The 11,885-nt window shown below is 35.2% G+C and overlaps 1 long non-coding RNA gene across 1 annotated transcript; it reads right to left on the bottom strand.

Annotated features, from left to right (window-relative positions):
* Window positions 1–4,728: 4,728 nt before the first annotated feature.
* LOC135212623 (uncharacterized) lies at window positions 4,729–5,975 on the bottom strand. The gene is made up of 2 exons (XR_010313946.1): window positions 5,834–5,975; window positions 4,729–4,942 (listed from the first exon to the last, which is right to left on the bottom strand). It is a non-coding gene; the product is annotated as an uncharacterized LOC135212623 (long non-coding RNA).
* Window positions 5,976–11,885: the final 5,910 nt, after the last annotated feature.

Here is an 11,885-nt window from a genome sequence, read left to right as displayed (position 1 = left end):
ACTTTAGCAGAAGTACAGTCATGGGAGTCTTGTAGTGAAAGGTTTCTGTTATGAAACATTTTTTTTTTATGGTCTTCTATTGGTCCGGTGGTACTATTTGGGCATGGTTGAATATTTCGAGGATGTTGAAGGACATGCAACATTGTTTAATATCTGGGCATTCTTATATTTAGTAATACCAATTCGTTGCAACTCTAGTAGTTTTCACTAAGATTCGTGCAGCAAATGTGTTTTGGTAACCATAGCACTTTTGTTTGACAGCATGAACTACGGATTTTGATTTTCTAGATTTTTCAGTGCATATGCAGTTACTGATTGTCAAAATCGAACGCATATTGTTAACATCAAGGTATAAGAATATTTTTCTGTTGTTACCCAGTTGCCCTGTCCTTTGACAAGGCCTGGGGATTCCATGGCAGTTCTATTTAGGATGTGTTACAAGTCTAGGGTAAGAGGTTGCAAAGGAGATAGTCCTTATACACACCAGAGGGGAGGATGAAAAATCAACATATCTGAACAGTTGAATCCTTTCGATATTGTACTTAAACATCTGTCTATATTATTCGGAGTTTATGGTCTGTGTATTGTCTTAAACGCTGCTTAAAAGATAAGAGCTTATTCAAACAGTGACTGAAGAGCAAAATTTTGGTGTTTTATAGTCATATATAACCTGCAATGAAATCCTGTACGTTTATATTGATTTGTTTTGACGTTAGCCTTCCGAAACACACTTGTAATTTCCAAAGTCTTGTTTGAGGCACCAGTTTGCTCATAGTGTAGAAAACGATCTTAGCTTAATGCCTGTTAAGTTTAAAATTATAGATTCGAGTAATTCTATCCATTAATGATTAAATCTTTTAATATGCAATTATCAACAAAATTTCAATGAAATCCATGTTACGTGCTTTGATTATCTTATAAGAAATATTTGCGGCACTGCGGGGCCAAAGAACCGCCAATTTTAACGGCCATTCAAGAGACAGTCTAGCCATCGTAGTGTTAAATATTTATTTCGTAATATGATGACAGCTTATAATTACTGATATAGATAAAAAGAAACATTGGTAAGTCACTAAATGATATAAGCCGATGTATAAACCAGATTTCAATTACGCGGAGAAATTTAGGAAATTGACGTATTCTTAGGTGCCTTGAGTAACAGTCGTTATCTCTTTATCCTGACATTGCCTTTCCCATGAGCAACCAGAGTACAGGACTCAACTGCAGCCGGCTTTTAAACTTTTCCACCTTGACCGACCACATGGTCGCTACGGGAGCTGTAAGGGTGAAATGGCTTTCCCCTCATATGTTACTCTGTGCCTTATTGACACTAAGGAAAACAGGCTTCAGTCTTTCAGCAGATGACTCATAGAAACATCTAGAAACCCCAAGGCTCGCCACAGAGGGAGGCTCCCGAGAAGCGTTGTTGCAGGAGGAGAAAATCCACCCCAGCTGAATCTTTTCTTTCAAATGTATTCTGAGATCCCGAACCCCTGGTTTGGAGGCCTCATGGCACATGAGTGGTGTAAAAACAATTTGTATTAAGACAATAAAACCAACTTGTATTATTTCTGTATCTAACTAGTCCTCAATTTTTACAACAAATTCTCTCCTTAACAGTAGATACATACAAAAGAATTGTAAGTCACAAATGAAATGATTTCGACAGTAGTCACATTTCCGAGAACTTGCAAGTCGTGAACGTTAAAACACGACTTAGTTTGTGTGTTTTACGTACACAAAGCTAATTTTACTCTAATCAGATTTTAGAAACTATTAAGACATCAATATTTTACGGAACGTTTCTCGAGTATGAACAAATTCCATTCATATTGTTTACCGTATTTGAATGGACTGGTTTAAAGTCACCTGGACGGGTAATCTAAAGATATTCCTGACGGTGCTCTTTGCTATCTACAAAGCTAGTTGTGAGTGGCAGATATTTTACCATCAGTGATGGATAAGGTCATGATTCAGGTTACTAATTCTGGATATCGACGTAGGTAGTCACGGGTTACCGTGACTACCCAACTAAGACATCATGAGTTAGTAACCTGAACCAGGACCTTATCCATCACTGATGGTAAATTCTCTGCCATTCACACCTAGCATTGCAAATAGCAAGCAGCACCCTCGGGAATATCTTTTGATTAGCTGTCCAGGTGACTTATCACCAGTTAATTTCAATACGACAAGTGATATGAATGTTATTTGTTCATACTCGAAGAGAATGTTATTTGTTCATACTCGAGGAGAATGTTATTTGTTCATACTCGAGGAAAGTTCCGTAAAATATTGATGTCTATTAAGTTTCTAAAATCTGATTACTGTGAAATTAGCTGTGTGTACGTAAAACTCACAAACTAAGTCGTGTTTTAACGTTCATGACTTCAAACGATATGTAAATGGAATTTTCGATTTTTAATTGAGAAAAAACAAGATAAAACAAAAAAATTAAGTGTTCCTAAACCAGTTCATGAAACAGGGTAAGAGTGAAATTAGCTCTTTATACTTAAGACAAACTAAGTCGTTCTATAACGGTCACAATTACAAACCCTCGAAAGTATGTCTTGATAAACTCAAGAACTGCTAAATTACTTGATCCAGTGCATACATTTATAACAAAGTTAAGACCAACCACGTTTGAGCGCTTCTTGTGGTTTTAATTTCCATGACACCACCAAGTATGAGATATGAACTGCTTTGACCAGGGTACTATTAACATCCTATACCTAAGAAATCTGATCCAAAGGTTTACAATTTGACACCAAAATCCGAGATATTAAGATTTACAAAAGGGTTTCCTATAGCTTTAAATTAAGACTTAAAAACTGAATTTACCAATCAGAGATCCTAAAAAATGCTGAAGTAATTACATCGGAATCCTTAACAGTGCTTTAATAACCAACTGATCAAATCTTACATGGACAACTACAGAAAAATATTAACACTGAAATACATAGTAAAATGTAACCGCTAAAAGTTGTTAAATTTTGGTAAATTCAAGTAAACCTTGATTAAAAATTCTACTTGTAATACTATTAAAACGGTAAAGTATTGTATATTTTCTCTAATAAAAGCTAAAAATAAACTAATGTTCAATCTAGTCACTTCTCATTTATTTTTAAGTATAATCCGCTGAAAAGAATACACGACCTATACAAATTTTAGAGCAAAGAGTTAATTCAATTAAAGACTATACTTTTCTTTAGTGAAGATTCATATCATTCCAACTATGATTTTCCTATTTTCCTGTTTTGCTCAGAAGAAAAAATAACGCCTCCTCCATTCATATTGAATGTCTATAGCACATTAACTGTAGAACAAGTAACAGATCTACACAAGACATTCCTATAATTCCTACGGGAATCGGAAAAAAATGTCCTGAATACTGGTGTTTTGATGGCTATGTAAAATGCAGTGATAATGAAACCAGTGGTTATAAGCCCCATTTTACTCTAAGTTTCCAGTCTTCACATTACTCAGTAAATTACAATACACACTTCATGCACAATTTCACCATTTTTCTTTCTGTGCTCATTGAAATATCCAAAGGAAGGGATACATATTATCTATGACCACTTTCGCCATAGCAAAAATCCCTTATTAAAACAACCAAGTTACTTCTAGATTTCTTCATTAGAAGAATTGCAATTTTCCTTTGCCGTTGCGTGCGCGTGCGTGTGTGTGTGTGTGTGTGTGTGTGTGGTGTGTGGAGAGGAGAGAGAGAGGAGAGAGAGAGAGAGAGAGAGTGTTCCGCAAACAGAACAGAATGTAAACATCGAAAAAGACAGAATCCATCCATTCTGCCGAAGACGGTAATTAAGACTGTGTAATCAAGAACGTCAACAAAGTTACAAACTATTAAAGATCTGAAAGTTTGACGATTATAAATCACTCTGCAAAAGTTGACAGGGGAGAGAGAGAGAGAGAGAGAGAGCTAATCCCATAATTACAGAGCATTCAATGTGCACGTTGGAGGTAGAGTACCAAATCATAACACATTTAGTTTATGATATCAAATATTTCCCCAAGCTTATACCAAGACTCCTTATTGAAAGTTTCGAATGAATCAACAATGTAACAACCTAACTCTGAGAAATCTGCATTTTTTGACAACAAAAAGCGCACTTTTTTGACAAACAAACGGCCTGGATTAAGCCTGTGAAGCAAAGCTGTTTGGCATATTAGTTTTAATCAAGAAACGCGTTCTGAACTGCTTAGTAAACCACTCACAAACTTCTAAACATGTTTCCAATGATGCTAGTTCTGTTCAGAGAATTTTCAAATTTAGAACGAAAAAATCCTATCAAGCATTATGGTAAATGGGTCTTCATAAACTATTACTTTACCTCTCCTCAAATTAACATCAATTGGCTCTTTACTTAAATTATGTTCACAATCAGTATTTTTCCACGCTTTCGCAGCACCAGCTTTCCATACAAACTATTTGTGTCATATCGCTGAATATCTACAAAATCATCTGTTATTTGAAGACTGAAATGTCAAAAAATTCATACTTGAACGAGAAACTGACTACTGTATTGCAGATGTAACAAGTCTTCATACGCTGGGAAAATCCATGTTAAAACTTCCGGCTGGATTTGTGCGCAAAGCTTCAACTCGTGAAAATACAAGAATTGTAATTGCTATCTTCCTACCAATTTGAACGAAATCATTACCACCATCTTAATAAGAACCTCCCTAAAAATCAATAATATCCAATCATACTGAAAATAAATTGACTTTTTTATTTTATCTAAATCTCATATCTGTCCGGTACAAGTTTTGAAAATGTTGCGGCTGGTGGAAGATGGAGAGATCATCTTGAAGCTTCTTGAAGCAATTGATGTTGACTTCTTGCCTCTTCAAACGTCGAACCTTTATATGTAATAATCTTGAACAGATAACTAGCTTCACTGCAGTGACCGTGGCCGATTCTCTGAAAATGTAAATAAAATTAGTTACAATGGTTATAAACTTGAACATCGTTTATAAAACGTCTGATTGACATTATACTTGACCACGAGAGATTATTTTGTAGTAGGGTATTAATTTTGGCGCTAAGTTTCCTTTAAAAAAAATCTTGACAGGAGAACGAGTACATGAAGACTGAAAACTCTTGGAATTGTTTACAACGTTTACAACCAAAATTTTTGAAACTATATTGCGAATCATATAAAATCAAAATTCAGAGAGTGATAAAATACTTGAAATATATTTCAACTATAGTTTTATTGTAGATGATTGCCAATCACAATGAATTACCGTGTATTAGTTTAGCATCAATGGAAAGGCAATCAATTCGTCTCAAAGGATTATATGTAAACAGGAGATACACAAAGTGGGAATTTGTTGTTAAGTGTATTTCTCCTTGGTATACAAAAAGCCTCTTTTGGGGATTACTATTACATGAAAGACGATGTTATGAACTTACTAAGGATTAAAAATCAGTTCCGAATTGAAACTTCGCCGATAATAGATTTTCGGGAAGAACCACCAATTGAAGATCATTTTAAGCTTTGATCATCAACTTCTTATAGAAGTAATATCCTTTGCCTAATGTACACTGTCAATATATCGTTCTTGTATTAATGTAAATTTAGTTTTATTCAGTAATTTGTAGACCGTTAATATGAACTGTACAGTATATAAACACAGTGGAATGCGGAATGCTTTTAAGTAAAAAATTCATCAAACTTTACTTAACGTAAATACCAGTAGTTTTGTATAAAAAAAAAAAAAATCTGCAGCACGAGCCATTCCTAGCCAATGTTTCACTACCTTATCATTTATCTTTATCATCAAGTAATTGTGTGAAATAAGCACTCACCTCTTCTCAGAATTCCCTTCGGCGAAGACCTCATTCCCCATATTCAGTCGGTTAATAATTATAATTTGAATAATTAGTCAGCTTATCAATAAATAAGACAGTCTCCTTCCTCAGGAGATCGACGTTATTGTTTTCACCTGGAAAGAAACCATTTCATTGAGACATTTCGACTTAGCGCAGTTAAAACATTTTTACATTTTTCATAATAAGTGAATTACCGGGGGATCTGGAAAGACGTCATTGTTAATCTACAAAATGTGTGAAAATTCCTTATTGCTGACGCTAGGAGTTAATAATTTCTAATCTACTAAATTTTAATCTTTGGTCAGCTTCCTTGACATTTTTTTTTGTGTGTGTAGAAGTATTGTCAAATCAATGACGAAGGATTCTTAATATTGTAACAATGTTTCATCCTTCTCTTCCACATTTAAGATTTTCATTTAAACTTCATGTCATGGGATTTTGGATGAATTTCTAAGTTTTGTAAAAATCATAACATTAAAATTATCCCATTTTATCCTTTCGGCCTTCGTCAATGGTACTATATATATTTTTACTTGGAGTTACTTTGAATCCATAAACCAAGCGTCTTTGACCTTCATAAACCACGGCTTCAGACAATATCTATTCCGCTTCCTTTAGTATTAAATTACCTTTTGACTTATTGTTACCTGCGTCGTTTTATAAAGGTATTAAGAGCAGCACATCACATTTTCTATCTTATGCAATAACATCATGTCTAAATTTTTACTTCTTTTCACCGAAAAGTGTATCGTTTTATGAAGATAACAGCCGAAGCACTTTATGAGCTTGTATTTTGCTATTTATATATATATATATATATATATATATATATATATATATATATATATATATATATATATGTATGTATAGAGAGAGAGAGAGAGAGAGAGAGAGAGAGAGAGAGGGTCAAACGACCAAAGTATCAACCTTCTTTAAGCCTCTGGCTGCCCAAGTTTTTACCCAAATGACAAAATTTGTTTGTTTGTATGGTGTTTTTACGTTGCATGGAACCAGTGGTTATTCAGCAACGGGACCAACGGCTTTACGTGACTTCCAAACCACGGCGAGAGTTAACTTCTATCACCAGAAATACACATCTCTCACTCATCAATGGAATGCCCGAGAACAGATGACAACAATAGCTTTGGTACTGGTCCGAATCTCTTATCCCAAATTTGTCAAATCGATGTCACATGAGCCAAAACACACATGAGTTGGGATTAACTTATTCTGAGAAATAGAGTTCATGTAAATGGTGTAATACGTACAAAAACTTTATAAAAATGGCAGCCATAATTCTTACATTTTCATTCGCCCTTAATAGACCACCAAGCTTTGAAAAAGATCTCGCATTGTGGTTGCAATACTGCAAAACTTGTTACTTATACATATGAAAGTATATGCAATACGCGTCCATACTTGCTTAAATATCGTCCCTTAAATCAGATATACATTTGTCTCCAATCGACGATTTTTTTTTACCAGATATTTTCGTTTGGCAGTGGTCAACTAACAGTAGGGAGCAGTTATGTGACACGTGCTATTAAACTAATTAAACTCCGGGTACCTTCCTTTATCAAACAAGCGCAACTAGAGGAATATGATATATACAACGAAACCAAGACCCAGTGTATGTGGCAGAATCTAAAATTTTCCTTGGAAGTCATCGTCTGAATTCGTGCATGAATTCCCGTATTTGGGCCAAGTCATCACGGACGACCTAAATGATACGGCCCACACATTGGCCTTGGGCAGACAAAACTTTGCAAGGAATTTTACCTTCTGTCACCGAGACACAAAACTGCTTCTCTTCTGCTACAGTATATTATGAGTGTTCCCTTTGGAGTTTGGACGAACATACCCGGGAGGCGAGAGGTCATGAGGTGCATAACCCTTGGAGGAATATAGTTATAACCGTTGTTCATAATGATACTCGTGGAACACCGCCTGGATAATTCAAAAATCATTGTGAAGCGAACAATGTCCAGTCTGATCACCCGACTGAGAAACAGCGGCAGTTCGCTCATACAAAGCATCGTAAGTAGAGGCAAAATCTAAAATGTGGGGAAGATGGGATAATGAAGCGTCTGTTCCATAAATGACTTAATCCCTATTTTTACTATTATGTAGTGTCATCTGCAGAGTTATTATTATATTTCTAATTTTATTATTTTCTTTATTATCCCTGATTTGGGAAAGACTTCTGTAACCATCTAAGCTCTAAGGTCCCTTGCTGGAAATCAATTGTAAGCAATCTGGCTTTTTTTATTTTTAATATTTTTTTTTACTATTGTCAATATTACTGTCATGATCATTATTATAAAACTTTTTTTCTATTTCAGCAAAGGTGTGCATATTGTCGATTATTTTTTGTCAAGTTATCTCGTGTATCTAGATTGTGTATTGTCTCTACTTTGCATATTCCATGTATATAGCCTTGAGCTTTAATATTTTTATATTTAAGGCATTTCTAAGTAACGACTCCGCACGGACAGGAAGGAACGGTCCCGCGAATACGAAAGCCACTAAGGAATTGTGGTTTGGGGGGGGGGGGGAGTCAAATGTATTTCGCGTGTGTCGACCGACTAAAGTATTTAGCACGCCTGTGGCATGTAGGTTCCTAGTTCAGGAAACCAACTTTGGCCCAAGTTAACATCAGTGAATAGTAAATATATATTTTCAAAAAATCTTAAACCTGCTTTCGGTCTCGGTATCCTCTCGCATTTCAAAAATTCTGGCACCAATAACAGCGACCCTAAAATACTTGACAATTCAAACCACTTCACTGCTCTTAGTCTAAGGGAGGAACTTGGAATAATCATGAAAAATGTGCACGTTGAGAGGCTTAGGCTAGTCTAATCAGTTTCACCCATTTGTAATTCAGCTCTGCGTGTAATTTACCACTTATACGTAGTCTTGCTGGTCAGGAGACACTTGGCGAGTAAATGCCTGTCCTATCGAGATGTGAATCCAGGGATTGTCAGTGAAAAGATAGGATAAAGGATTGAACAAGATGGCAGTCTTTCCTAACCTCTCACGAGGCTTCTTTAACCTTTACGTACCTCTTGAAAATCCTATTTTGAAGAAAGCCTGAATCCCAGAGTACTTAAATGACAGTTGTAAAACAAAACGGGAATTTTACTACAAACCGGGAATTGTACAACAAATTGGGAACAAAAAGTTTACAATTTCTAGCCTATATTCTCTCCGAATAATTAACGTAACCCACTACTGGATGAATACCTTTCGCAAGTTGCAGATATTCAATGTAAATCTTGGTAATTATTAAGATAAAGACTACCAAAATACGCAAGAGCAATTAACATATCCAGTGGTCCTAATAACACTTCCTAAGGCCAAGGTTAGTCTGTTATATATAAAACGGAGACACTTTAAAATTTATAACAAATTATTGAATACAACAGATTGATATTCCTGTTATTTCTACGCATCACTTCATATTGCTTACAGATATATATTACCGTATTCATTACAGACCGTGCAGTTTTTTTTCTTAGGCCAATTGTTAAGGAATGCACAGTTTGTGGTACTACAACAAATCCGTATCCCTACACCATTCAATAACGCCCTAAATTAAGGAAGACATTACGCTCTCGGATTAATCAACATGATGCACAAAATGACCGTTCAGTGTCTAAGCTTTTGCTTGTTACCTGCCGCTCAACTCTTGACTCCTTAGTCTTGCTCAATTTTCAAGCAGTGATATTCATGATAAAAAAGCTTGACATTTGGTCTGATACGGTCAACGTGACCCGTAATTCTAGGCAATAACTCCGCACGGACTGCAAGGAACGTTGCCGCGAATGCGACAGCCACTAGGGATTGGGGCGTTAAATGTATTTCACCGTGTTTAGTACTGGGCCGTGTGGGTTGATTACAGTCGACCCCCCAAGAATAACGGTAAATTCTTAACCCAAATACCATACGAAACTGTAATTTCCAAAGAAACACCCAACGCGGAGTTATTAACTAGATCTACCCGAACGTTGTTACTTACTTGGACAAAAAGTTTTGAAGCTGCGATAATTCCTCTCGTCCTTGGCACTGGTGTGGTATTTTGGGTTACATGAAATGATTTCCTTTTAACTTTCGTTTTTTCACCTTTTCATTCATTACTGTTACCAGCAAAATTCTTATTTGTTATCAATATATACAAAAAGACTGAAGCACACAATGAAAACTTCTGTTTCTCCCGCAACGATTTCTTCAAAGCACCAAAAACCGTAAGGCAAAAAGCAAGAGCCATTTCTCCCGTTCAGCTGTAGCCGGCTACTGGCCGAAAATCTGGGTGGGTGTTCCGGTCCAGTAACGGTAGACGATGGTTCTAAATTCATCAATTTATTTTTGTAGACATAAATCGTGACAACTTTATCTACACTGATCCATTAGCGTAGGTTGCAAGAAAGTGGGAAAATGTTAAAATTCTCTATGGAGGAAATAAATTTGCAAAAATCAAAGCAAAATAGAACCAGATTGCTCATGATGTCAGTGATGCCGATTTGAATACCTTCATCATGTTAAATGAATATGTACGGGAATGTATAAAAGTAACAAGTAAACTAAAATGCTAATTTAAGAATGGAGCCGTTGTTTCACTCCAATCCTCCCCTAAAGAAATAATCTAGCGATTAATTCTTATACGTCAGCCAGAAGCGTTAATTCGTCTTCCTTTTCAGCGCTGTCATTTAGTTTACAAGGAAAATGATACAAGATAGCTATTTAATTATATTTTCTTACACAAATATTAGAAATAAATTGTTGGCAGTTGACAGGTTATATCATGGCTTTAAGCAATTTTTTTTCACCTGTTACTCGTGCATGTAAGGGTTTAAATAAAGTACGAACAGAAAATAATACTTATCTTCCGTGATTTTCCTTGATGTTCCACTAATGTAAATGTTGCCATTACTCCTCATAAAGATAAAATTGACAAATTTTGGGCCTAACCAAAATAGTATTAAACTGAAACATTTTTGTAGTTCGACATTTAAGTAAAATTAACAAACCTTCTGAAATACAAAAATGCTTAAGGAAATTATACATTGTTTCAAGTGAGAAAACAGAGATAATGCATAATAGTCATAAAAAAACATTCGAAAAGAACATATGAACTACAATACTAAAAAATATTATATTGAATAATATAATTTAACGTTAGCAAGCAAACAACCTACACTTCCGAAAGTCATTACATACTGCACATAGACGAATTCAACACGTGGCAGAGATTTCAATTTCATCTTAGAGAGGTATCTGAGGACAGTTAAGCCTTAACCCTCGACCTTATGTTCTTCATCCTGGTGTAAGACCCAATCGATTGACACTCCCGACTAAGATGAATGCAATGCGTATTTATGGTTGTGCGTTGTAAAATAAGAACAAAAAATGACAGGGTAACAATTGTACCACATAGCATACTGGAAGGAAACAGGTGAAATAACAGAATAGGGCAGTGAGGCTCTTTGCCCTCCTGAAAATGGTTGTGTAACCAAAACACATGGAAATAAATATAATGAAAATTAGGATTAAAAAGAAAAATACGCATATAAATTTTTGTTTCTCGAAGTAAAAAAACGTAAGTTCGGTGACGAACTCATACGACTTAATCGTTGCTTTATAATAATTCAATCAATTACTGCAATAAAAGTTGGCCACTTTTTTAAAGCCAAAATGTACAGTGGTCGTTTATAAGCATGGAAGCAACATGAAAATTTGGAATCAGTATGAAAATCATAACTATCATATACATCCTCAACTAATCCAGTAATAAGATCAACCATATATACATATGCGGTCTTCATCGTTACATTTCAGTAAATTGTATAATGTAAATTTGTTCATAGATACAAATTAAATGTAGCATCTACTTGTAAAGTCCTCCTAAAATGGAAGACATATGTTTCAGTGACAAGAAGGTTATAATTATTATTACAAATTTAGTGACTTTTTAAAAGTGAGACCAGTAACTTGGCTTTCACAGAAAGTTTTCCAACAAACACACAATGTA

This window comes from Macrobrachium nipponense, chromosome 19, assembly GCF_015104395.2.
Source record: "Macrobrachium nipponense isolate FS-2020 chromosome 19, ASM1510439v2, whole genome shotgun sequence".
NCBI lineage: Eukaryota > Metazoa > Arthropoda > Malacostraca > Decapoda > Palaemonidae > Macrobrachium > Macrobrachium nipponense.
This window is presented reverse-complemented; position numbering and strand designations above follow the sequence as displayed.